The 27,512-nt window shown below is 37.8% G+C and overlaps 1 protein-coding gene across 1 annotated transcript in view; it reads left to right on the plus strand.

Annotated features, from left to right (window-relative positions):
- The first annotated feature begins 1,462 nt into the window (after positions 1-1,462).
- Naaladl2 (N-acetylated alpha-linked acidic dipeptidase like 2) overlaps positions 1,463-27,512 on the plus strand; it is a 911,861-nt gene continuing 885,811 nt past the window's right edge. Inside the window, exon 1 of the mRNA XM_087899634.1 lies at positions 1,463-1,520. The gene's annotated coding sequence lies outside the window, so the exon portion shown is untranslated. The remainder of the gene's footprint in view (positions 1,521-27,512) is intronic.

Here is a 27,512-nt window from a genome sequence, read left to right on the forward strand (position 1 = left end):
GTCCTTTTCTATCTCTTTTTATTAATTATAGTTTAAAATATATTTTGTTAGGTATTAAGATAGCCACACCAGCTTGTTTCTTAGGTCCATTTGATTGTCAAATATTCTCTCAACACTTTACTATGTGCTAATGTTTATCTTTGAAGTTTAGGTATATTTCTTGTATGCAGAAGAAGGATGAGTTCTGTTTTCATATCCATTCTGATAGCTTGTGTCTTTTCATAGACAACTTGAGTCCATTAATACTAAGGGATATTAATGGCCAGTAATTGTTAATTCCTATTATTTTCTGGTTTTGTTGTTGGTGGTGGTGGTAGTATGTTTGTGTTTCCCTTCTTGGGATTTGCTGGTGTGAGATTATCTATTGTATGTGAGTTTGTGGGTATAGCTACCTTCCTGGGTTGAAGCTTTCCTTTTAGTACTTTCTGTAGGACTATATTTGTGGTTAGGTATTGTTGAAATATGGTTTTATCATGGAATATCTTGTTTTCTCCATCTATGATGCTTTGCTGAGTATAGTAGTCTGTGTCTGCAACACATCTGTTTAGGACTTCTGGCCTTCAGAGTCTCCATTGAGAAATCAGGTGTAATTCTGATAAGCCTGCCTTTATATGTTTCTTTCTCCTTTCCAGCTCTTAGTATTCTTTCTTTATTCTGTAGGTTTAGTGTTTTTATGATTATGATGATTATATGGTGAAGGAACTTCTTTTTATTTTTTGGTCCTGTCTATTTGGTGTTCTGTAAGCTTCTCTTACCTTCATAGACATTGGGAGAGTTTTCCTCTATGATTTTGTTAAATATATATTCTCTGTATCTTTGAGCTATAGTTCTCCTTTTTCTAATCCTCACCATTCTTAGGTTTGCTCTTTTTATGATGTTCTTGATTTACTCAATGTTTTGTGTTAAGAATTTGTTGAATTTGACATTTTCTTTGACTGAGGAATCTATTTCATTTATTGTATGTTCAATACCTGAAATTCTGTCTATCATTTCTTGTATTCTCTTGGTTATACTTGCAGCTGTGGTTCCTGTTCATTTACCCAGATTTTCCATTTCCAGAAATCAATCAGTTTGTGTTTTATTTATTGACTCTAATTCAATTTTCAAGTCTTGAACTGTTTCCTTCACCTGTTTGTTTATTTTTGTTTCTCGCCTTTCCTGACTTTCTTTAAATGATTTATTGAAATCTCCCAATTCTTATTTGTCTTTTCTTAAAAGTTTATTTTTTCATTTCCTCTTTAATGTCTCTTTCATCTTCATAAAGTTATTTCTGAGGTCTCTTTCTTCTGTTTCATGTGTGTTTGGAAGTTCAGGTCTTGTTACTTTAGAACCGGTAGGTTCTGACCGTGCCATATTGTTCTTTCTGCTACTGAATGTATTCTGAACTGCCTTCTTCCAATCTGGGTTTTGGTAATTATAGGTACAGGTATTGATTTTTTTTCTGATTGTTGCAGGTGAAGCCTGTGCCTCCAGGTGACCTCTGATGCCACTGAGACAGGTGGTGGAGTGACCTTACCAAGGTACTCTTGCATGCTGACTGGCAGTTTGGCCTCTTCCTCCAATCAGTGCCGGTTGTGACAGTGCTTCTGGTGGTCTCTGATGTGGTTGGGGATGGTGACTGGGCAGTCTCGTCCTGCTTTTCATGCAGGTGGGGCTGTGCCTCTGGGGTCCTCTGATGCAGCTGGGGATGTTAGTGGAGCAGCCTTGCCACAGGAGACTTGTCTTTTGCCAGGCTGCTGGAACTGGGAAGGGTTGGGGAGGGGCACAGGAAGTGCCTCCAACCCAGGGCCAAGTAAATGCAGCTCTCCAGCCTGGAAAGCCAGCATTCCGCTTTCCCTCCAGTCACTGAATGTGGGGACTCTGCCTCCTGGGGCCTCCGACACAGCTAGGGATGGCAGGAAAGTGGTCGGACCACAAGAGACTTGCCTGCTGATCAGTTGCTGGGGCAATGATGTGTGACAGAGTGAACATGGTAACTCTTATAAAAGAAAATCTTTAATTGGGACTGGATTATAGTTTCAGAGTTTTAAACCATTATCGTCACGGCAGATGGCATGCGGGCTGGCACGGTGCTGGAGAAAGAGCTGAAGGCTGCAGGAAGCAAGGAGAAACTGTGTTGAACCTCTGAGACCTCAGAGCCTATCCCCCCAGTGACCTACTTTCTCAGGAGAGGGAACACCTTCCATGACAAGGCCATGCCTCTCAATAGTGTACTTCCTATGAGCCAAGAATTCAAACAGATAAATTTAAGGGGCCGTACCTATTTAAACCATCACAGTTACTTAATAAACATTTTATATAGTGCTTTAAGTTTTTTCCATAAAAAATTCCCACAGAGTGAAGTAAATACCCTTTCCAGACTTGGGATCCTATAACTCTGCCTTAGGCTGCATTCTCCATTCTTCTCTGCCCTTTACTTCATAACTGCTATGATTTTATAGTTTATGTTCTCCAAGATTCCTATACTGAAACCAATCCCTAATGTGATGCTGTTGGGAAAAGCAGGCTTGGGGACAACCCTGAAAGCTCTAGTGCATGAACTCAGTGATATTATAAATGTGGACCCAGACTTTTCTTTTTACTGAGACTGTAAAGACACAGAAAAAAGGAGCAATCTGTGTGTTAAGAAACTAATCAGACCACACTGGCTCTTCAGGGGCTGTAACCTAGGTCTTCCCAGGCTGTTGAATTTAGGGAAACATTTCTATTTTCTGTAAGTCAACCAATTTCTGTTGTATTAAAAATTCCCAAAGTGTCTTAGACAACAATGTTTGCAACAATCTCCAGAGTTTACCATTATTATAGCATTGCTATGACCAAATACTATAGCTGAATTTAGGCATAAATGTTTTGAATCTATCTTAAATTTCTTTAAATATTATGAATATTTAAAATCTTATGTATCTAATTTATATCCTTTAACAATTAAAAAAACATTGAAGAGTAAGCTTGATTTGCAAACTCCATAGAGAACAAAAATCTTTGTTCTGTTCATTGTAATATCTTGTGCCTTACACACAGAAAGTAATAAATACTTGTTGACTGAATGACATGCAGCGACTTTTTATGTCTGTATTTCTATGGCAGGTCACATAAATTCTTTATTCATTACCCCAGATACTACATTTAAACTAGTTAAGGCCACACAATTTGTTGCCTATCAATCTATTTTGTCATGGTCATTCTCTTGGCCACTGTCTAATGTCAATGCCAAAGGAAAAGAAAAAGACTCTCTACCAATATTCATATGTCTGTTGTTTATAATGGATTTTTGATTTATCACTTTATGTTTCTGCGATATGATTCTTATGTACTCTGCTCAGATAGATGGTTGATTTTCCATCTTATATTGCAATTCTCTTGCCTCATGTTTGACCCATTTTTTGTCACATTGGTATGTGAAGGGAGCACCGCCACTTGTAACCACTGTACTCCTGTCTCATTTAACAATTCCACCTGAACTGTGACTATGAATGCAATATATGTCTGTATATCATTCAACTTTTATCCTTAATAATTCTTCTATTATCTTCTCTTTTTCTCGCTTCTTAATTTTTCATAAAGAAATCTGGGACTAGTGAGACAGCTCAGTTGTTACAGGAGGCTGCTTATTGTCCTGGCTATCTTACACCCAAAATAATCCAAAATAATCATACAGAAATTGTATTAATTAAATCACTGCTGGCCATTAGTTCTAACTTCTTATTGGCTATTTCTCACATCTGGATTTAACCCATTTTTGTTAATCCGTATATTACCATGTGACAGTGGCCTACTGGGAGAGATTTGGCATGTCTGTCTCTGTCAGCTCCATGGCGGCTCTTCTTCTGCCCTTCTTCCCAGCACTCAGTGGGTAATGCTGCTTTACCAAGCTAAACAAGATAACAACCTGAGCTCAACCCCTGAGATCAACATGGAGGAGAGAGCCACTTCCCAGATATTGATCTCTTCCCTCCATGTGAATTTTGTGGAATGTCTGCATGTTCCCTGATACTAAATAAAAATCTATAAAAGCAAGCTGACTTCATCTATTTTGCAATTCTGTTTCTCAATAACTTCTTCCACAGTCTTCCCCAGGACTAGAATGGCATTATGCTATAGATTTATGTGACACCCCAAACCATTTGTTTTTATCTGACCACATTCTTCTTGTTAACAATTTAAACTATGAGAGTTGGAAACCGTCAAGCATGGGGGTGTTGCATGTATATCAACCTACCAATGGAACAGAGACAGGAGGATTGTCACTAGCTTTAAATTCATAGCTGTGAGATGGAAAGCCAGTATTCTTTCATGGGATGACACTGGGTCTATCAATGGCCATGGCAGGAAGGATGAATGCCCAGGAGCAGTTGCCCAACATAAATTGTTCTCCATGTTTTAGAGGCTTTTTGTTTTTGTTTTTGTTTTACAAGAAAGAAGATAAAGTTTGGTAGATAGCGAGGGTCCAGGGTTCTAGGAGGGGTTGGGAGCTGGGAAATAATGCTGAGCGAGGTACCCATCCACACGGCATAGACTCCAAAAAGTCAGTTCATGCACTAGAGATAAATTCTGATCCCACTGCTGGTAGTCCCACAAGTCCCCAACCACACAACTGTTATCCATATTCAGAGGGCCTAGTTCAGTCCTATGCAGTTTCATCCACTGTCAGTCTGGAGTCAGTGAGCTCAGGTCAGTTATTTCTGCAGATTTTCCCATTGTGGTCTTGATTCCTTTGCTCATATCGCTTCTCCCTTTCTTTGACTGGATGCTGGAAGCCAGGCCCAGTAGTTAACTGTGGATCTCTCCACCTGCTTCCATCAGTTACTGGATGAAAGCTCAATGATGACAATTATGCTAGTCATCAATGTGCATACAGGAGAAGGCCTGTTCAGGTCCCTTCTCCATTGTTCCTTAGGGTCTTAGCTGGGGTCATCATTGTGGATTCCTGGGAATTTTCCTACTTCCAGGTTTCTCACTAATGGCTCCCTCTATCAAGATAGCTCCTTTCTTGTTTTCCCTCTTTGTTCTTTTCCCAACTCATCCATCCAGTTTCCTTTAGTTCTCCTCTCCCTCCTTTTCTTCCCTTCACTCTCCCCTCTCAATTTTCTCAGGAGAACTTGTCTATTTCCCCATACTAGTGAAATCCATGTATATTTCTCTTAAGGTACTCATTGTTACCTATCGTCTCTGGGGTTGTGGACTATAGGCTGGTTATCCATTGCTTTATGTCTAATATCCATTTGCGAGTGAGTACATATCATGCTTGTTTTATTGGATTACCTCACTCAGGATGGCTTTTTCTAGTTCCATACATTTGCCTGTAAATTTCAAGATATCACTGTTTTCTACGACTGAGTGGTTAGTAATTCATTGTGTAAATGTACCACATTTTCTTTTTCCATTCTTCAGTTGTGGGCTATTTAGGTTCTTTCCTGGTTCTGCCTATTAAAAATAATGCTTCTATGAGCATAGTTGAACAAATGTCCTTGTGGTATGAGCGTGCATCCTTTAGGTATCTGCCCAAGAGTGGTATTGCTGGGTCTTAGGAAGAATAGTTCCCAGTTTTCTGAGATACTACATGCTGATTTCCAAAGTGACTTTACAAGTTTGCAATCACACCAGCAATACAGAAGTGTTCTCCTTCCTCCATATCCTATCCAGCATAAGCTGTTCTCAGTGTTTTTGATCTTATTCACTCCGACATTTGTAAGATGGTATCTCAGAGTTGTTTGATTTACATTTCACTAAAGATGTTGAGCAAAGTGTCTTTTGGCCATTTGTGTTTCCTCTATTAAGAATTCTCTGTTGAGATCTGTACCCCCCTTTTTTAATTGAGTCATTTGGTAATTTGATGTCGAGTTTCTTGAGTTCTTTATATATTTTGAAGATGATTCCTCTCTCAGATGTGTGGTTGGTGAGGAACTTTCCCCATTCTGTTTTGTGTTGTTTTTACTATCTCCTTTGCCTTACAAAAGCTACTCAGTTTCAGGAAGTCCCATTTATTAATTGTTGCTCTCAGTATATCTGTGCTACTGCTGTTATATTTAGGAAGTAGTCTCCTGTGCCAATGCATTTAAGGCTACTTGCCACTTTCTCTTTTATGAGGTTCAGTGTGGATATTGAGGACTTTGATCCGTTTTGACTTGTGTTTGATGAAGATAGATATGGATCTATTTACATTCTTCTACATGTCAACATCCAGTTATTCTAGCACCATTTGTTGAAGATTCTTTTTTTCCCATTATATAATTTTAGTTTCTTTGTTAAAAGTCAGGCATTTGTAGGTATGCGGATTAATATAAAAGTCTTCAATTTGATTCCCTTGGTCCACCTGTCTGTTTTTATGCCAATACCAAGCTGTTTTCATTACTATAGCTCTATAGTATAGTTTAAAGTCAGGGGTGGTGATGTTTCTGGAAGATTCTTTATTGTTCAGGATTATTGTAGGCTATCCTGGGCTCTTTGTTTTTCCATATGATGCTGAATATTGTTCTTTTGAGGTCTCTGAAGAATTGTGTTGAAATTTTGTTGGGCATTGCATTGAATCTGTAGATTATTTCTCATAAAATTGCAAATATTCCTATGTTAATCCTTCCTATCCAAGAGCATGAGAGATCTTTCAATTTTCTGATATCTTCTTCAATTTCTTCAAAGTGTTAAAGTTATTGTCATACAGGCCTTTCACTTGTTTGATTAGAGTTATTCCAAGATATTTTATGTTGTATGTGACTATTATGAAAGGTGATGTTTCTCTGATTTCTTTCTCAGCACATTTATCATCTGCATAGAGGAGGGTCACTGATTTTTTTTATAGTAAATCTTGTATCCTGCCACATTACTGAAGAAGTGTATCAGTTGTGGGAGTTCCCTGGTAGAATTGTTGGGGTCACTTATGTTATATGACATCAGCAGCAAATAGCAAAGTTTAACTTCTTCCTTTGTAATTTGTATCCCCTTGATCTCCTTTTGTTGTCTTATTGCTCTAGTTAGAACTTAAAGTACCTTATTGAATAGATATGAAGAAAGCCTTGCTTATTTATGATTTTACTTAAATTGCTTTGAGTATCTCTGATTCAGTTTGGTTTTGGCTGTTGGCTTGCTATATATATAGTGTTTATTATATTTAGATATATTTTTTATAACCGTAATCTCCTCAAGACCTTTATCATGAAGTGGTGTTGGATTTTCTTAGGGCTTTTTTGGCATCTAGTGAAATGTTTATGTATTTTTTTCTTTCAGTTTATAGTGGAATACATTGACAGATATTCGTATGTTGAACTATCCATGCATCTCTGAAATGAAGCCTACTTGATTATGGTAGATGATTTTTCTGATGTGTTCTTGGAATACATTTGGAAATATTTTATTGAATACTTTTGCATAAATGTTCATGAGGGAGATTGGTCTGTAATTCTATTTCTTAGTTGGATCTTTGTGTGGTTTGGGTAGCAGGGTAGCAATAGCATCGTATAAAGAGTTTGACAATGTTCTTTCTGTTTCTTTTGTATGGACCAATTTGAGGAGCATTGGCAGTACCTCTTCTTTGAAATTCTGGTAGAATTCTGTACTGAAACCATCTGACCCTGGCTTGGTTTTGGTTTGAAGACTTCTGATGACTGCTTCTATTTACTTAGGGGTTATAGGTCTATTTAAATTGTTTATCTGGTTTTGATTTAATTTGGTATGTGGTACTTATCCAGAAAATTTTCCATTTCCTTTAGATTTTCAAATTTTGTGAAATACAAGTTTTTGCAGTGTGACCTAATGACTCTCTTGATTTCCTCCATGTCTGTTGTTTTGTTATCCTTTTCATTTCTAATTCTGTTCATTTGAATGTTGTCTTTCTACCTTTTGGTTAGTTTGGATAAAGGTTTGGCTATCTTGTTGGTTTTCTTGAATAACAAACTCTCTGTCTCACTGATTCTTTGCATTGTATTCTTTGTTTCTATTTTATTGATTTCAGTCCCAATTTGATTATGTCCTGGTGTCTACTCCTCCTGGGTGAATTTGTTTCTTTTCGTCTTAGAGCTTACAAGTGTGCTGTTAAGTTGCTAGTGTGAGACTTACCAACTTTCTTTATGTAGGCACTGAGTGCTATGAACTTTCCTTTTAGCACTGCTTGCATAGTGTTCCATAAGTTTGGGCATTTTATGCATTCATTTTTATTGAATTCTAGGAAGTCTTTAACTTCTTTCTTTATTTCTTCCTTGACGCATGAGTTATACAGTTGAACATTGTTCAATTTCTATGAATTTGTGGTCTTTCTGCAATTAGTGTTATTGAATTCTAACTTTAGGCCATGGTGATCCCACAAGATAAGGAGGTTATTCTAATATTTTTTATCTGTTGAGGTTTGCTCTGTTACTGAGTATGTGGGCTATTTTAGAGAAGGTTCCATGAGATGCTGAGAAGAAGGTATATTCTTTTGTGTTTGAGTAAAATGTGTTTTATAGATATTTGTTAAGACCATTTGAGTCATAACATCTGTTTGTTCCTTTATTTCTGTTTTAAGTTTCTGTCTGGCAGTCCAGTCCAGTGGTGGGAGTGGGGTGTTGAAGTCTCCCATTATCTATGTGCGGGGTTTGATGTGGGATTTAAGCTTTAATAATGTTTCTGTTACAAATGTGGGTGTCTTTGTATTTGATGCATAGATGCTCAGACTTGAGACTTCATCTTGATGGATTTTTCCTGTGAAGAACATGGAATGTTCTTCTCCCTCTCTTTTGATTAATTTTTGCTTTAAGTCTATTTTGTTAGATATCAAGATACTATATCATATGTTTCTTAAGTCCATTTGATTGGAAAAAATCTTTTCCCAATCCTTTACTTTGAGGTAATATTTTTCTTTGAAGTTGAGGTGTATTTTTTTGTATGCAACAAAAGGGTGAATCCTATTTCCAAATCAATTCTTTAAGCCTTTGTCTTTTCTAGTCAAACTGAGGCCATTGATATCAAGAGATAATAATGACCAGTGATTGTTAGTCCGGTTACATTTTTCTTTTGTTGTTATTGGTAGTACTGTGTGTGTATTTTCCTTAAGATTTTCTGGCATGGGATTATTTATTACCTGTATTTATGTGTGTGTATCTAACTTCCTTGGGTTGGACTTTTTCTTCTAGTAATTTCTGTATGGTTGGATTTGTTGTTAGGCGTTGTTTAAATCTGTTTTTGTCATGAAATATCTTGTTTTCTCCATCTGTGATGATTGAAAGCTTTGCTGGGTATAGTAGTGTGGGCTGATATATGTGGTCTCTTAGTGTATGCCATACATCTGTCCAGGACCTTCTGGTTCTCTGTGTTACTTGGTAATTTTCCTTTACAGCTTCTAGTAGTCTTTCTTTTTTCTGTAGGTTTAGTGTTTTAAATATTATACGGCAAGGAGACTTTTATTCTTGGTCCAGTCTATTTTGTGTTATCTAAGCGTTTGCATTTTCATAAATATGTCCTTCTTTAGGTTAGAAAGTTTTCTTCTATTATTTGGTTAAATACATTTTTTCTGTGTTTGAGCTGGACTTCTCCTTCTTATATCCCTATTTTTCATAGGTTTGGTCTTTTCATGGTGTCCCAGATTTCCTGAATATTTTGTATTAGGAATTTGTTGCATATAACATTCTCTTTGACTGATGAATTTATTTCCTCTATTGTATATTAAACACCCGAGATTCTCTCTTCCATCTCTTGTATTCTGTTGGTTATGCTTGCATTTGTAGTTTCTGATCATTTGCCAAGATTTTCTGCTTCCTGAATCCCCTGTTTGTGTTTTCTTTATTGCCTCTATTTCAATTTTCAATGCTTGGACTGTTTCCTTCACCTGTTTGCTTGCTTTTTTTAAAAAAAAACTTTCTTTAAGGGATTTGTTGATTCCTTCTAATTTTTCGTTTGTCTTTTTCTCCACTTATTAGGAAAGTTTTCATTTCTTTTTACGGGTCTCTACCATCTTCATAAAGTTATTTTTAAGAAGTTTTTATCTGATACACCTGCGTTGGGATGTTCATGTCTTGCTGTTGTAGAACCACTAGTGTCTGGTGTTGCCATATTGTTCTTTCATGTTTTTGAATGTATTCTCATAGTGTTGTCTACCCATCTCCCCCTCCAGTCAGTGTAGGTGGGGCCTGTGCTTCAGCAGCTTTCTCTTCCTCCATTTGGTGCAGATGGGGTCTGTGGTTTAGGTGGCCATTCTTCATACAAGTACAGTTGGGGCCTGTGGCTCTACTGATTGCTCCTCCATGTTCATGAGTCGGGGTGGGGCTTGCAATCTGAAGCCTAGAGAGCAGAGCAGTCAACCCTGCCCTGACCTCCTCAATGTGCAGGTGGAGCCACAGCTCCAGTGGAGGATGATGAAGTGGCAGATGGTTGTGGGTATGGTAATTCTGCTGCAGGTCTCTGGGGTTTCAATGCATGGGGGTGGTGCTCAGAATGTGCCACCTCGGGGCTAGGACCCAGAAAGCAGGTCATTCAGCCAGGAGTCCAAATATTTACCTCCTGTTGATGCAGGCAGGGCCAGGGCTCCTGTGGGGCATCTTTGGGGGATGTGGAGAAGCTGCTGCCAAATCACTGGGACTTCCGTGGTTGGTGCTGGGGCCGGATATTCTATTGGGTTAGGGCCTAGGTAGCAGGACCCCTTTCATCTGGGAACCTAAGCACTCAAGTCCTCCAGGTACAGGCAGGTCTGCAACTCAAGCGGTCTCTGATGTAGTGGGGGATGGTTGGGGGGTTCGGAAGGTTTTGACCAAGTCTCTGGGGCTTCAGTGTTTGGGGCTGGGTCTCAGGTGCCACTGGAGGCTAGGGCCTAGAGAGCTTGGCTGTCCACCTGGGAGCCCAAACACTCTCCTCCTTCAGGTTCAGGCCGGGCCACAGCTCCAGGTGTAGGTGGGAGCACGACTCCATCAAATAAAATATTTTTTTTAATTGAAATATCATATCCTTCCTTTCTCGTCCTCTCTTTCATCCCTCACATCTTGCCTCATTCCTTCTCAAATTCATGGACTCTTTTTAATTATTAGTCTTACACACACACATTTACAGAAAGAGATATATGCATAAACACAATCTGCTAAGTGAATTAAGTGTTGTTTGTTTGTATATTTAAGATTTTAGAGGTGATCATTTGATATTAGATAACAGTTAGGTACTGATTCATGGGCATATTAATTCTCCCTCTCTCAGAAATCTTTAATTATGTATAGATCTTCACCTATAATATACACTGTGGAATTACTCCATTCATGTTAAGATGTCAACTGGTATTGTAATTATCCCAGTCTTATTTAGCAGTCATATGATTTGTCATGAGTCCTATCAGGAGACACAATCTTGTAGTAGATGCATAGGTTTTCTGGTAATCTTTCCACTTCTTTTCTGCAATGTTTCCCAAATTGTAAATATAGGAATTGTACTGTAGATATGTCAGTTTGGGCTGCTTCTGTTTGTCTCCACTTCTAACCACTTACAGTTTTCTGTGGCAGTCTCTCTCCATCTCTGCTTCTTTCATGAGGATGATAGCTATTTATCCACACATTTCACAATGTATTCTTATATTATAGCTGAAAATTCCTTTATATGTATATATATATATATATATATATAATATATTCATTATCTGTTCATCAGCTGAAGGTTACTTAAGTGCTTCCAATTCCTAGCTACTGCAAGCAGAGTGGCAATTGACCTTGATGAGTAATATCAGTATTATGCTTTTGACTAAAGATCTGAGTTACTTTTTATGAGATAAAAATGGTCACGCTCTTCATAATAAACATATCATGAGTTTTTATCAGTAAAACTATTGTACCTCAAGATGTTTACAGATAAATAATATCTTTAAATATGTAAGCATATAATTCATTGTGGTGGGATATGGTTTTAGAAAACTGTTTTTCTGTCTTTGTATGAATTGCCTTCATGAACTAAAACCATGTATTTGGATTGATTTGTAACTTATATTATAAATGCTATATGATTATTCGAGTTATTCAATTAATATTCTTTAATCATATGATTACATATGATATATCATGTGTATATATATGTGTAACTGAAATGGTGTTTGTTTTTTATTAACATGGTTTCCTAAAGACTAAGATATCAGTCATAGTATATAAGCTTAACCTAGAATTGGATTACTTCAGATCACTTGATACTGTCCAATTATGGCATATCCTATTGTTTATTTTGAACCAAAAATAATTATCTTACAAGAGATATTACACAGTAGGCACCATAAATAGTGTGTGGAAAACTTTTTAGATAAAAGATGTCATCATACAATTGGTAGTTCTGGGTACTTTTAATGTGTAAGATATACCTTAAAAGCCTTTGTCTATTTCACAAAATAGTCTTCCTATAAATTTAGCAAATTTTGACATAATTAAAGAAATATTACAAATTATGTTAAATAAATTTTTGCTTTAGTTATTTCACTCATAAAGTAAGCTCTGTGCGAATACCCATGCCATCTAAGAATCTTCAGTTGTTTTAAGAAAAAAGATTTATATTACTTTTCAAAGGATCTTCCCAGTTAAGACACAAGAATATAAACAATCTAAGAAAAGGTTTTTATGTTAGTGTAGATGGGATTTGATTTGTGTGGGCTAGAAGACACTTGAATTCATAATGCTATTGCTTTAATATGCAAAGAAATTATTTTGTTTAAAAAGATTTTCTTTTTAAAAGAAAGAATAAAGCTGAGAAATATTTAATGTCTAACATAAATTACATTATTGCAACTAAAGCTGCTGAACAACCTAAGAAATGGGAAGAGTCCAAGCTCTTAAGAAACAAGACCTCTGCTTCGCAATAGTTGATTCATTTTCTACCTTTCTAAGGACAGTATATAAAAATCTCTGATTTCACAAGACATTTAAATATGTTGAATAGGTTCTTCTCAGGAAGTGACTTCCTTCTGTCCAATGAGAGTTCTCAATCACTTAAAATAACTAACTTTTTGCTTCATTAATTTCTTCCTTTAGAGGTATTGATATTAGGAGTGTTACCTCTAGGAATCCAATCCAGCATTTGATTTCAACCTCACGTTTTAGCATCTGTGATGTGAGATTCCCCTTTATACGTTGTGAACACCATTGGTTAATAAAGAAACTGTCTTGGGCCTGCGTAGGGAATAGAGGTAGACAGATAAAACTGAGCTGAATGCTGCGATAAAGCAGGTAGAGTAAGAGGAAGAAGCCATGGAGCTGCTGCCAGAGACAAACATGCTGAAACTTTGCTGGTAGGTCACAACCTCATGGTGATACACAAATTAAGGGACATGAGTTAAATTAAAATGTAAGAGTTAGCTAATAAGAAGCTAGAGCTAATGGGACAAGCAATAATTTAAATAATACAGTTTCTATCTGATTATTTCAGTTCTGGATGACTGGGAAAAACAAGCCCTCCTTGCAACACATCTGTATTTAATTCTATTAATGAAGGGTGGAGTTGGGAGACAGAGAGTAATTAAAGGATAAAAAATAAAATGAGTGATTTTTACAGACCTGGATGATCATTTTCTAGGGACTAAGAATACCTTTTTTTTTTCTGGAATCATACCCTTGCTACGCTTACCTCAGTTTACCATAGTCTTGGTAGAGACTAAAATATATTAGATATTATCCATTCCTATGGGAGCATACTACAAAAATTATAATTTTACTTTAAAGTATTTTTTCAGTGTGTGTTTGCTTGTGTGTATGTATATAAGATGTGTGTATATTTATGTATATGTGTGGAATCAGTAGCCAGACTATCATAGAAGGTTTCTTGCTCAGTCACTCTCTACTTTATATCTTTATTGAAAATACTTTTTTGTACAATAGTTTCTATCATGGCTTTCCCTTCCCAAGTCTTCGAAGATCCTTCCTACCATCTCCCCACCAATTTAGCTTCATACTTTTCCTTTGATCTCTATTTGAAAAACAAATACAAAAACAAAAATCCAACAAAACAAAGCAAAGAAAAAATAGAAAAAATAATAACAAAGAGCAAGTATAATAAACACACATATAAAGATTGAAAATCATTGTATACCAGAAGACCAGGAAGACAAAAACAGCCCAAACAAAGCAATATGAGACATGAAGTACACAAAAATATCATTGAGTTGTGTGTGTGTTGACCATCTGCGGCTGAGCTTGGGGTCTGCCCTTGTACATGGTTACTATACACAGTGAGACTGCACTGGAGAAAATTAATCTTTCCTTTGTACGTGAATGTCAGTTGAAGATAGCTCCTGGGTTCAAGATGGTCCCTCATGTGTGTGGGAACTTGGGACTCACACACAGCAATAACTTTTACCTACAAATTCATCTTCTGACCATTTCATTATTTATTTTGCACAAAAGTGTAGTGAGTTGTTGAGAAATAAACCATTTTCAATATCTGAATGTCTGTGTACTAAATTTAAATTACTTGTGTTTAAAGCTGTTTTTTTTTTCCTCCATTTGCCATACAAATTTAGAAAACTAAACTTTTGATCTCTGGAAGCCACATTTTTCTTGTTAATTTTTCTTATATCATGGAAAAGTTAACAATGAACTCACAGAAGAAAAATGTGCCATAGTTCTTATATTGTTATGCTGCAGTGATTTTGATTAGAATGGCCTTTATAGACTTACAAATTTAAATACTTCCCCTTGTCTCCCCCATACATATACCAGTGAGTTGATGGAACTGTTTAGGAAGGGTTAAGAGGTGTGGCCTTCGTGAAGGAGGTGTGTCACTAGGAGTGACTGTGGTTTAAGATTCATTTCACTCCGAGTTCCTGCTCTGCCTTTAGCTGTGGGGGAGATGTGAGCTCTCGACCACGCTCAGCACCAGGCCTGTTGCTGTAGTGCTCCTGCCATGATGCTGATGGACTCTAGCCATCTGCTCCCAAATTAAATGCTTTCTTTTATATTTTGCCTTTGTCATAATGTTTTCACAACAATCAAAAAGTAACTGACACAACTATAGCATTTTAAAATGTTATATATTAGTATTTAGCTAACCAAAATATTCGAAGTACACTTTAATGGGTTTTAACAACAGTTTAAGAGGTCACTAAAAGTGTTGCACTTCTGCTTTGACATTTCTAATTTTGCTAATGGGTTGTGATGAGTGTTATAAAATAGACATGCAAATTCCTATATTTGGCACCAGTGAAATATTTCATCTACTGTGGTTAAAAATATTTCAGTTGACATTCCAAAGATGATATCAGGCTTCTCTCAAATTTCTTCTTGTAAATTTTCAGTTTTATGGTTTGAAGTAATACACAGTAAACACATTATATTGTTTTAAAGAAGACTCATGTATTCATTCATTGTATGCAGAGCAGATTCTCAATTTTTCACGTGCCAGCTTTGGTGTAAGTTACCATGATATACACCATTCTCTCTGCCTCCACTCACAGTTAATGAATAATTGTTGCTTCTCCTCTTGGCATAAACCTTTGTCAAGTGTTGAGGATGAAAAGCAAACACAAGCTACATGTCTTCTCCTCATGGTTTTCAGTAGAGTGTAGAGACAAACATTGAATAAGTAGCCTTATCCATGAGGCTTGAGGATAAGAAAAGTTAAAATTAATTAAATGATAAGAAATGCAGGAAAAAAAGGTTAAATTGATTATCATTCATTACTTCTATCAATCTCTAAAATTATCTTTAATTAATATTTATGAGTTCAGAATTACAAATACTTCACAATGGTTTCTCTCTTGTGTGAATTCTATTCATACATGGGTGTGTCTCTCTATGTATGTGTGGGAGTGTAAGAGTAGTATCAGAGAATTATTAAGAGGAATAGGAAGTCCTCCCTCCTTCTGCTCCTCATTTGGACCTAGGGAGCTCAGTCCAGTGCTCCATTGTGGGTCTCTGTCTCTATCTCCATCCATTGTCAGATGAAGGTTCTATGGTGATATGCAAGATATTCATCAGTGTGGCCATAGGACAAGGCCAGTTCAGGCACCCTCTCCTCTGCTGCCCAAGGAACAATCTGGGGACCTCTCCTTGGACACCTGGGAACCCCTCTAGAGTCAAGTCTCTTGCAAACCTTAAAATGGCTCCCTTAATTTAGATATATACTTCCCTGCTCCCACATCCACCCCTCCTTCCTCCCAACTATCCCATTCCCTCAAGCTCTCCCCATCCTCCCCTTCTCCCTTCTCTCTCTCCATCTCCCCTTACCCCCACCTCACCCCACCCTCGTGCTCCAAACCCCTGCCTGGCAATTTTGTCAACTTTCAATATCCAGGAGAATAACTATATATTTTTCTTTAGGTTCACCTTCTTATTTAGCTTCTCTAGGATCACGAATTATAGGCTCAATGTTCTTTATTTATGGCTAGAATCCACTTATGAGTGAGTACATACCATATTCCTCTTTTTGAGTCTAGGTTACCTCACTCAATAAAGTGTTTTCTATTTCCATCCATTTGCATGCAAAATTCAAGATGTCATTGTTTTTTACTGCTGAGTAGAACTCTAAAGTGTCTATGTGCCACATCTTCTTTTTCCATTCTTCTATTGAGGGGCACCTAGTCAGGACCATGAGGGGTGTGTTCACCCACAGAGATGGTGGGACAGATCTAATGGGAGATCACCAAGGCCAGTTGGAATGGGAGAATGTGATCAAACTGGACTCTCTGAATGTGGCTGACAGTGGAGGCTGACTGAGAAGCCAAGGACATTGGCGCTAGGCTTTGATTCTACTGTATGGACAGGCTTTGTGGGAGCCTTGTCTATTTGGATGCTCACCTTTCTGAACCTGGGGGGAGCAGGGAGGACCTTGGACTTCCCATAGCGTAGGGAACCCTGACTGCTATTTGGCCTGGAGAAGGACAGGGAGGCGGGGGGGGAGGAGAGGGAAGGGAAGTGGGAGGAGGGGAGGAGGTGGAAATTTTTAATAAAAATAATTAAAAAATAGAGGAATAGAAAGGAATGGGAAGATGACAGGGATAAGAGTGGAACACAAGGATGTGAATGAGTGAATGTGATCGTATTTCGATTGTCATTGTCTTTAGTGGACACATAAAACTCATTGTCTTTAGTGGACACATAAAATAGGCTCAAGAAGGGTTGAACAGACTGGAGAGATAGATCAGCAGATGAGAGTTCTTGATGCTCTTGCAAAGGTTCTGAGCTCTGTTCCTAGTACCCTTCTTTAGATACTAATACCACCCTGATTCAGTTTCTGGGGGATCACATGTCATCTTCTGTCCTTTACAGGTACCTGCATGCACATGTGCATATACCCAGAAACATACACACAAATACACACACATTCACACTCACACAGACACACACATACACACAAATACACACACATTCACATTCACACAGACACACACATGCAAAGTTTAAAATGTTATTTAAAAGGGATCAAGATGAAAATTTGTTTTATAATTATAATATTTTAAAAATTTAATGTTAAAATGTTTATGATAGTGTGCACAGAGGATTTTTAAATATAATTATTTTCCTGAAATACTTACTTTTATAAAATGTGAATCTCTAAAATATTTATATAATTTAAACCTTAAGATTTTTTTGATCATGTGATTTGACCTGCAATCTAAATTCTCTTAATAGCACAGATTTCGATCCTTCCTGTTTCTCTTTCCTGCCTGAATATTAGAGAATAGACGGCAAACAAATGAGTGCTCCTGTTTTAAGGTTGTGCTGAGCATCAGTCTTTTTTTGCTTCCTTTAAGGACAAAGGTCACAGAAGGCTCGCTGTCATTGGTTGGAATGAAAACATTACTGTTGTCATGAATGAAAACATAAACTCTTTATGTATTCTTCATTTTATAGTATTAAGTTGTGATACCTGTAGAAGTTTTTTTAGTTTAATATTTCAGGGATTGCTATTTATCAGCTTGAGTCTGCTTTTTAAAGTTCCCATGTGCTTAATTTAAATTTGACTCATTAATGTTTCTTAAGAATTTTGTTAAAAAATTGTAATCTGTACTGAAAAACAGATACCACTTCCTAGTTGAGGCTAGTGAAATATCCCATTGAATCGTTCTTTTTTAATTGATAAGTGCTAGAGGTGCTCTGCTCAGCGTTCTGTCCAGAGATGCTGTCTCTGGGCAGCACTCAAAGACAGTGGGTGGGGCAGCGAGTCTTGAGAGATGTGGAAAATGTGCGATGTGAAAATCATGCTTCCCTATCTCACAGAGAGCAAACCTGAGACTCCTCAGCTGTGCAGATCATAATAACTCATGTGAAATTTGAGTAACAGATTACAGGAGACTGAGTTTCCACTGCATTTAATTGACTTTGAAGATCATTCTGTGTTGAATTAATTTTTCTGAAATTTTATTTAATCTTTTGTATGCAAAGATTTTTCCACTGGTTTGGCCATTGTAATTCATGTATTTCTTTTTTTCTGTGTTGTGATTTCTGCATGCATTTTGGTAGGTAGTCTATGATCAGAGCAGATTACTGAGTCTTTATGGTCATCTGGTAAACAAGTCAGAGTAAATTCTCCGTGATGGATTACCAAACACACAGCATGATCAAGAGACTTAACATAATCCCAAAGCAATGTGACAGAACTTGAAGTTGAACACAAGCATTCCAAACCCTGAATGTAAATGCAATCACTTATTAAGCATGGGATTATATATGTTAGTGCTCATCCTTGAAAGAATTTGAAATTTTGTTAGTTCATGTGCTAGCATTTTATGAAGTGGTAGTTTAATTGGTCAAGAATGTATCTCTTACTTCAGCAATTTTCTACTTTACACTTTTTCCAGCACGAATACCAACACACTTAATGCCTGATATATTTATTCAACTTCTGCTTCTATATAAGAGAAGGAAGGAAAAACCACACCAAACAGAACAAAATGCTGCTGACTTCCCTGGCCAGGGCTGCACATGTTAGTAGGTTTCAGTTCATTCACAGTGCACTGAACAGTGTCCAACTGAAGCATATGGATATTAGCCATTCAATTTTATCTGATACAGCATTTACTCAATGCAAAATTTAATTTGCGTTAAAATATTCTTTTTCTATTTGTGCTATTTTCCCTGTACATATTTTTCTTTTGTAATTTGCTTGTTTGACACATAGCCACACTAATAGCTTCAGCAAGACTTTCTCCTAAGAATGTGTAGTTTGCAAGTATATGCAAATTGCTCAAATGCTGGAAGCAGAAATGAACAGAACAGGCTTGAATAATAAATATTTAATTTGTTTCTCATACTGTTTTGCATGTTGCTTTTATAGCAGGCATTGTTTTCATTTCTTTTTCGATGTAATTGTGTTTACTAAGATTTGAAGCATTCACAAAAGGATACATTCTCTTTAACATAGCTACAAACCTATGCAGTCTTAAAAGAAAGCAACACATTCGTTCATTACCTTTACTCTCATTTTGTGTGTGTGCGATTGCACACATCTGCTTGCTCAGTGGCATAAGCTACAGATAACTAGTAACATGCTCAAATGAAGCTACTACTTGGTTTACAATATTTTATCCACTACATATAACTTTTTTTTCAATGCTTATAATGTCACAAATCCAAATAAACACAATATGATATGCATGAAAAATTTGAAGAGTTTGAGAATTTTGTCACTTTGTCAGAGGCAAATTGTTAATTTGATATTTTGAGTATCTTAAGTACTAAGAAAACATACCCACACATTGAAATTCTTACATACCAATATTATTTTTCATGAGCAATTTAATTTTGAAGAGTCAACATTTAGGAAATAGCATAGTGGAAAATAAATTCTTTCTTCATTATGTAAAAATTAGAGTGTAAAAATGCCATTAAGCGAAACCACACACAGGCAATTAAGCACTTACAGTGCCATATACAACAGTTCAGCTTTCGGAGTGGCCTGGGTAAAAGCAGATGACAAAGCAAGGAGGAAAAAGGTGCAAGTGTCATCCTACCTTTAAGTGTAATCTAAAATGCAATCGAAAAGCTGAAGCTAATGACTCACACCTGCAATCCCAGAACACCTGAGGCAAAGGAGGGTATCCGTGAGTTTTAGATCAGACCCTAGCATTCAGTGCGTTTACAGTGGTTCCAGTAAGAACTTTATCCAACAGCTAAGACTGCTGCGATAGTGGAGCGCGTGTCTGAAGGGCCTTCCCCTATAATCAGATTACTGACTACCCCAGTTGTCAGCACAGAACCTGCATCCTGTAAATTATGGAAGCAGAGGCAGCAACCAACGGCCAAGCACTGGGCTAAGCTCTTGGAGTTCAGTTGAAGAGAGGGAGGAGGGGTCACATGAACAAGGGTGTCAAGAGCACGATGGGGAAAACCACACAGACAACTGACCCGAGCTAATGGGAGCTCAGGGACTTTGGACTTAGGGAACCTTCATGGGTCCAAACTAGACCCTCTGAATGTGGGTGACAGCTATGTGGCTTGATGTGTTGGGGGAGGAGGAGGAAGCTCCTATCCCAGGAGCACAAAAGGGGTTTTTGGAGCCCATTCCCTATGATGGAATACCTTACTGAGCCTTGGGGGGTAGGGCGGAGCTTGGTCTTCCCTCAAGTTGGTATGCCATTTCTTGTTGACTCCTTAAAGAAGGCCTTACTCTCTCTGAAAAGTGGATGGGAAATGGGAAGGGGAGGGAGGGGGAACTGGGGTTGGTATGTAAAAAGAAAAGCAAATAGATCCTTCATCTGGCGATGGATGGAGATAGAGACAGAGACCCACACTGGAACACTGGACTGAGCTCCCAAGGTCCAAATGAGGAGCAGAAGGAGGGAGAACATAGGCAAGGAAGTCAGGACCACGAGGGGTGGGTCGTGATCCCCACCCCACCCCACCCACTGAGACGGTGGGACTGATCTAATGGGAGCTCACCAAGGCCAGGTGGACTGGGAGTGATGGAGCATGTGATCAAACTGGACACTCTGAATGTGGCTGGCAATGAAGGCTGACTGAGAAGCCAAGGACAATGGCACTGGGTTTTGATTCTACTGCATGGACTGGCCTTGTGGGAGCCTGGTTTGTCTGGATGCTCACCTATATAGACCTGGATGGAGGGGAAGGACCTTGGACTTCCCGCGGGGCAGGGAACCCTGACTGCTCTTAGTACTAGAGAGGGAGGGGGAGGCGGGGAGGGGGGAGGGAAAAAGGAGGCGGGGAGGAGGTAGAAATCGTTAATAAATAAATTAATAAGTAAATAAATAGAAGAAAAAAATATGAAAAAACCCACAATTTAAATTCCAGAGTCATCCTGCATAGAGAAACATATGACTAATATCATATTGATATTTGTGCATCATGGAACTGATAAAAAAAATGCCAAATAACTTATTAAAATAATTTGCCTATAGTTCAGTGATAAAGCAGTTGTATTTTGTATAACTTCAGGGCAAAGCTGTAATAACATAGTTCCCCGGTTCAGTTTCCAGCATCACACACGTACACATCAGTGGACTTTTTCCTATATTTAATAATCATAGTAACATAAGTATGGTGAAATATCCAGGGGAAATAACATGATCCATATGTCCATGCCTTTATTATTCAAAGTTTTGTTTTCTTAGTAGAATGTTTCCTGAGTGCAGAATTAACTCTGTTTAATTGAAGTTCAAAGGCAGGATTTATTTAGGACAGATCTTTTATGATCAGTATTCTAAACTTGTGTCTATATTTAAATGACAATTGCCATATATGTATAAGTCTCTGTGTTGCTGTAATCCATCCGAATATTGAAATCTTCACCTTGCATGATTCAAAATAGTTTTTGTAAATCATTTTTAAATGAACAATTTTTTGAGCCCCAGATTTCTGTGAAGTTTTCTCATAGATATTACCCATTTATTCAAATTACCTTGATTTATTTGTCTTCTTTGAACATTTACCTAATGGGACTCAGTAATTTTTACTGTCATGATCAACAGTAAATAGGTTTTACATAACTAAGTTACAGAAAGCTGAAATGAAGCAGCTAAGAAGTGAGGGTGGGACACCTTGTTGCAGCACACAGTCAGGACAGGTCTATTAGGGATGTATATACCCAGACTTCATTTACTGGGGAGAAAATCTCAGAGCATGTATTTCTTTTTGGCTTTGGAAATAATGAATTTTGAACTACTGATATGATGGTGAGATGGCTCAGTAGCTCAGGTGCTTTGTTTGTTACTGAGCCTAAGGATCTGTGGCCTTCTGGGGCGGAAGGAGAGAACGCAATGGCCCAAGTTGTTCTCTGGCTTGCATGTGCTTATCACAGCACACTATACACAATAAATCATAAGCAAATAAAAATGCAAAAAAATACTATAGCAATCATTTTTAGTAGGGAGAGCATGTTGCTTCCTGAGAACATAACAGGTGATTGAAGACAATAACTGAGTCCAGTGTATTGAGCTGACAGCAGTGGCGGCAGCATGCGAACCAACTTGTCCGAGTCACCGCCATCACTTCATGTGACTCCAGTGAATATCCACCCTTGCACAGAGGCTGAGTATTTATTTATACAAGGGAGAAGGCATCCAGATGTTTTTATAATAAGTGGTTCTCATCACTTTGGGGGGCAACATTGTGTGTAAGAGGACACATTTATACAAAATATCAAAGAGCTATTGGGGACTGGTTTTAACCTAAAGACTAATAATATTTGAATTAGGTGACATTTGCTGAGTTTGCTTACTTACTGTATAATTTTTTACTTCTCTGAAATAGATGTTAGTCTGACCAAATAACATTAACAGTTTTAGATGTCTTAAATTTTCTCAAAGTCTAATTATAAAAAGCATTCAAAATATCAATCTCTAATTCAGTTTCACGGTTTCATATGTCTCTTTAATGGATAGTCTGGGTTTAACATGTGGAGTTGCTTCACATCCTGACCACATTAGACAAGTGAAACTAGAGACATTTCTAATAAATGTTTAATGATTATGTAGAGGGATTGGATCTGAAGAGCTACCAAGAACTTTGTGACTAGGTTTTCAAGACAGGAAGAATAGGAAGTATATATTGTGATCAGATTTGCCATTGGAATTCTCTGATGTTATTTGCTGTAGGAAACAATAATGAAGCAACCAAAGGGCATATAAAAAGTTCCCCAAACCACAAAAGTATGTATGAGTTTCTCCAAGGGATGCCCAACACTGATTTGAATTTGTGTGTCTTTTCAATCTCTTGGTCCAGTGTAGTTGAATCTCAAGCCCAGAATGAAACTTAACAGGATAATAGTATTTCATCCACTGTTAATCATAGAATGATATGTCTTATGTGTTAAAAATATGCTTTAGATTATCACAAATAATTATTTAAAGTATGCTACTATCACAAAACTTTAAGAGGATGGTTTCAAATACCATATATGTGTGTGTGTATGCTGTGTGTGTATGCTTATGAAATCTATCCACACAGTTTGTCCACAACATTAGAAACTGTATACTTTAATCACCTGTGGAAGAGGCAGAGGAAGGATCATAGGAGCCAAAGGAGTCAAGGACACCATGAGAATACGGTCCACGGAATCAACTAACGGGCTCATAAGGGCTCACAGAGATGAAGCAGCAATCACTAAGCCTGCATGGGTCTGTGCTAGGTCCTCAGCATGCCTGCTGTGATTGCTTAGCTTAGGGTTTTGTGGGACTTCTAACAGTGGAAGTTCAGGCATTTCTGAATCTTTTGCCTGCTTTCTGGACCCTTTATTTCCTCTTGAGTTCTGTCGCCAAACCTTTATATGACGTGTTTGGGACTGATCTTATTGTATCTTGTGCCTTATTTTGATTGATGTCCCTGGCATGCCTATGGTCTACTCATTGTTCTAGGTGGAGAAGGGGTGGCTGTGGGTTGCTGTGTCTGTTCCCATCAGTTGCTGTAGAAAGCCTCTCTAATGACCATTGGACTAGGCATTGATCTATGAGTAAAGCAGAACATCATTAGGAATTGTTTAGAAATTGTTTCATTGACATTTTCCTTTCTTTTGGGCAGTAGTGTTTGGTTCTACCCTTGGTACCTGGACCATCCATTATTTGGATCCTGGCATCCAGACAGTGTCAGACATGGGCTCCTTATCAGTGGCTTGGGCCTCAGATTTGACCAGCCATGAGTTAGCCACTTCCACAAGTTCTGAGACATCATTGTCCCAGCACATCTTGCAGGCAGAACAGGTAGAAGGTTTGTGACTGGATTGGTATCCCAGTCCCACCGCTGGATGCCTTGGCTACAGAAGACAGCAGGTTCAGGCTTTGCATCCTCTTTAGGAGTCCTTGCCAGGGTCACCCTCATAGTTTCCAAGAAGTTTCCATGCACTAGGTTTCCACATTGTTCCCCAAATGCACCCCTCAATTCCACTTATCTCTCCATGTACTCTCTCTTTTTGTCCTTCTCTATCCTACCCAGTCCCTCCTGTCCCTATATCTACATTCCAAAGTCCACTTGCATAATCTATTATATTTCTCCTTTCCATGTGTTCCTCCTAGAGCCCTCCTTGTTGCTTAGCCTCTCTGAGTCTGTGGATTATAGTGTGATTATCCTTAACAACTAATATCCACTTATAAGTGAATACTTATCCTCTTTGTCTTTCTGGGTCTGGATTGCCTCACTCATGATGATTTCTTCTAGTTTCATCCATTTTGCCTGCAAATTATATGATGTCATTCCTAACAGCTGAGTAATACTCCATTGTGTAAATGTATCACATTTTTTTATTCATTCTTAAGTTAAGAAACATTCGGTTTATTTTCAGTTTCTGTCTATTATGAATAAAACCACTCTGAACATAGTTGAGCAAATGTCACTGTGGTATGATGGAGCATCTTTTGGGTGTATGTCCAAGAGTGATATAGCTAGGTCTTGATGTACTTTGATTCCCAATTTTCTGAGTAACCACCATATTGATTTCTGGAGTGGCTGTACAAGTTGGCATGCTCACCAGCAATGGAAAAGTGTTCCCCTTGCCGTGTATGACTGCCAGCATGAGCTGTCACTTGTGTATTGGTCTTAGTATCTGACAGGATACTGTCAGGAGTACCCACGAAACATCAAACCAAAAGCCATAGCGTATTTGAGAGAGCCTAGTACAAACCCTTACAGGCTCCCTGATTGCCACTCCTGTCTCTGTGAGCCCCTATGAGTCCTGCAAAAAGAGAGAGGATGAATAGTGGGAGCCCAAGGCGTCAAGGCCCTTGGAGAGTAAGGCCTGCAGAGGCAACTTACTCTTTAGAGCAGTTTGTTTCTTCTGTGGTGTCCTCGAGAGAAAACTAAGTTTTCATCTGCAAGTGGTTATCTGTTGAAGACGGCATCAGAGTTAGGGATGGGCATGTGTCCATTTTTCCTTTCAGCTCTCAGACCCCATCCGGTGAAGGCCTGTGCAGGCTCTATGCATGTTGCTTCAGTTTCTGAGTTTATATGTTCTTTGATCCTGTTGAGTTAGAGGACCTTGACTTATTGGTATCCTTGTACCCTTCTGACTCTTACACTCTTCCTGCCTACTCTTCTACAAGGCTGCCTGGGCTCTGAATGAAGGAATTTGATGGAGACATCCCATTTATTGCAGAGTGTTCCAAGATCTCTCATTCTTTGCATAACGTCTGGCTGTGCGTCTCTGTATTTGTTACCATCTGTTGTAGAATGAAGCTTCACTGGTGATGGCTGAGCAAGGCACTGATCTATGAGTTTGATTGATTCTGATCTATGAGCAGAATGCCATTAATAGTCATTTAATAGTTACATTTTAAAAAGCAGTATTTGGTTTTACCCCAGGTCCCTTGACTATCTAGTGTCAGGTCACCCAAGCAGTGTTGGGTCTGTGTTCTAGATTGTGGAGTAGGCCTTAAGTAAAATTAAAGCTTTGTCCTGTCTCTCTGTCCACCACATGTGTTCTAGGACTCAAATTCAGCTTGTCAGCCTTCAGCGACACCTTTATCTGTTGAACCTCTTACTGGCTGCATCTTGGAAGCTGTGGAATAAATAGATATAGAGAAAATGTGTATATGTCTTTAAATCTGAATTATTATTGAGAAATTTGAGGCTTAGACTCATCAGAATCATGCAATTCTTGCCAGACTGCCTCGCACACAAATACTAGCCATGGACTAGCCTGTATTAAATTCATGAATATATCCTGTATTGCCTGCTTTCTTAATGGACCTTGCCAATTCTTTGCTTGTTCAAACAACATACTGCTCTCAGCCAGGACTTCAGATATTTTAGAATGAGTCCACAATTAGCAGTGCAGTTACGTGTACCTTAACAACAAGCTGATGGTCTTCACTAACTTAGTACAGATTCTGTGTTGGAACTTTTCCCAAATTTCTCATATCTGAAAAGAAAAGCATCATGAAAAAGAAAAATGTTGTGGCAATATTTTGTTGTGTTTTGTACTATATATTTTTACTGCAGAAAAGTACTAGGAATTAAGAAATCTAACTTCAGCTTCTTTGCTTTGGTTGGAGTGATATGGAGTATTTGAATGTCAATCATGTCTAAAAGGAAGGGGAACAAATTGAGTCACTGGATTACCCACAAGAATAAATCAAATGACAAAATCAGTCACAATGTTAATAATGACTTTGAATTACTAAATTATTTGTTTTTACAAAACAGCTAAAAAAAACCCTTCAAATACTTCACATGAAAATATGGTATGATCTTTGTCAAATACCCTTTAAAGCAGAAATTGAAGGATGTGCTTAATAATAATAATAGTAAATAAATACTTTGCAAAAGAGGATTAAAATAGTTTATCATCCCCTGTAGAGTAATTCATTTAAGGCTAAAGCTTTTAGCCTCTTATACACATACAGTTTACCAGCTTGTCATTTTCTTTCTTTTTGATTATGGACATGTATTTTAATACATTTATAATAAGAAAAATTTTAAAAAATGGGTAGAGTGCACCTGGGACACAAGTAACTCTACCCAGTTAGCAGCCTACTGATGAAAGATCACAACCCAAAAACAATGGCTGCTATTCTTTATTGTGGACTCCACTATTATTTAAAATAATACATGTTGAAGGAGCAATGATTAATATACTACAAGCTCCGAAGGTAAAGTGGACAGTAAGAAACCAAAAATGAGAGCCATAAGGAAAAGCAAATTCTAAATTCAAAACTAAATTCTAAGGATAAAAATCATAAATGAAAAGAGATCTTTATTTATTGTTATTATTTTGTGTATGTTATTTTCTGACTAGCATTTGACAATTCTTTTCTAGCTCTTGAACAAAGCTGATATTTTAAAAACAGAATTACCAGAAAAGATGTTTCTCTTCAGATTGTGCTATGTACATGTTCGTTGCCAATAATGAAAGCACTTCTCTGAATTTCTACACTCACTTTATTCCACAGAAAATTCAAGCTGCGTTTTAGTCTTGGCAAAACAGTGCCATTGGCTTTCTTCATCTAATAGCTGCTTGGGATTAGCCATTGATTTGTCTGCTGTCAGTCCAAGCATGCATGCTCTGAATGAATGCAGCCGATTGACTCAGTCATCCATCTTTATCCAACAATGCCCTTTAAAAGGCCAAGAGCACCGAAGTTGTTTAATAAAACTCTCTTCGATTGATTTTCATTTTTGCAGATAAGAATGGAAGGACAGGTACAATTCCCAGGG

The sequence above is a fragment of the Myodes glareolus genome, chromosome 20 (assembly GCF_982192425.1).
Source record: "Myodes glareolus chromosome 20, mMyoGla1.1, whole genome shotgun sequence".
Taxonomy (NCBI): domain Eukaryota; kingdom Metazoa; phylum Chordata; class Mammalia; order Rodentia; family Cricetidae; genus Myodes; species Myodes glareolus.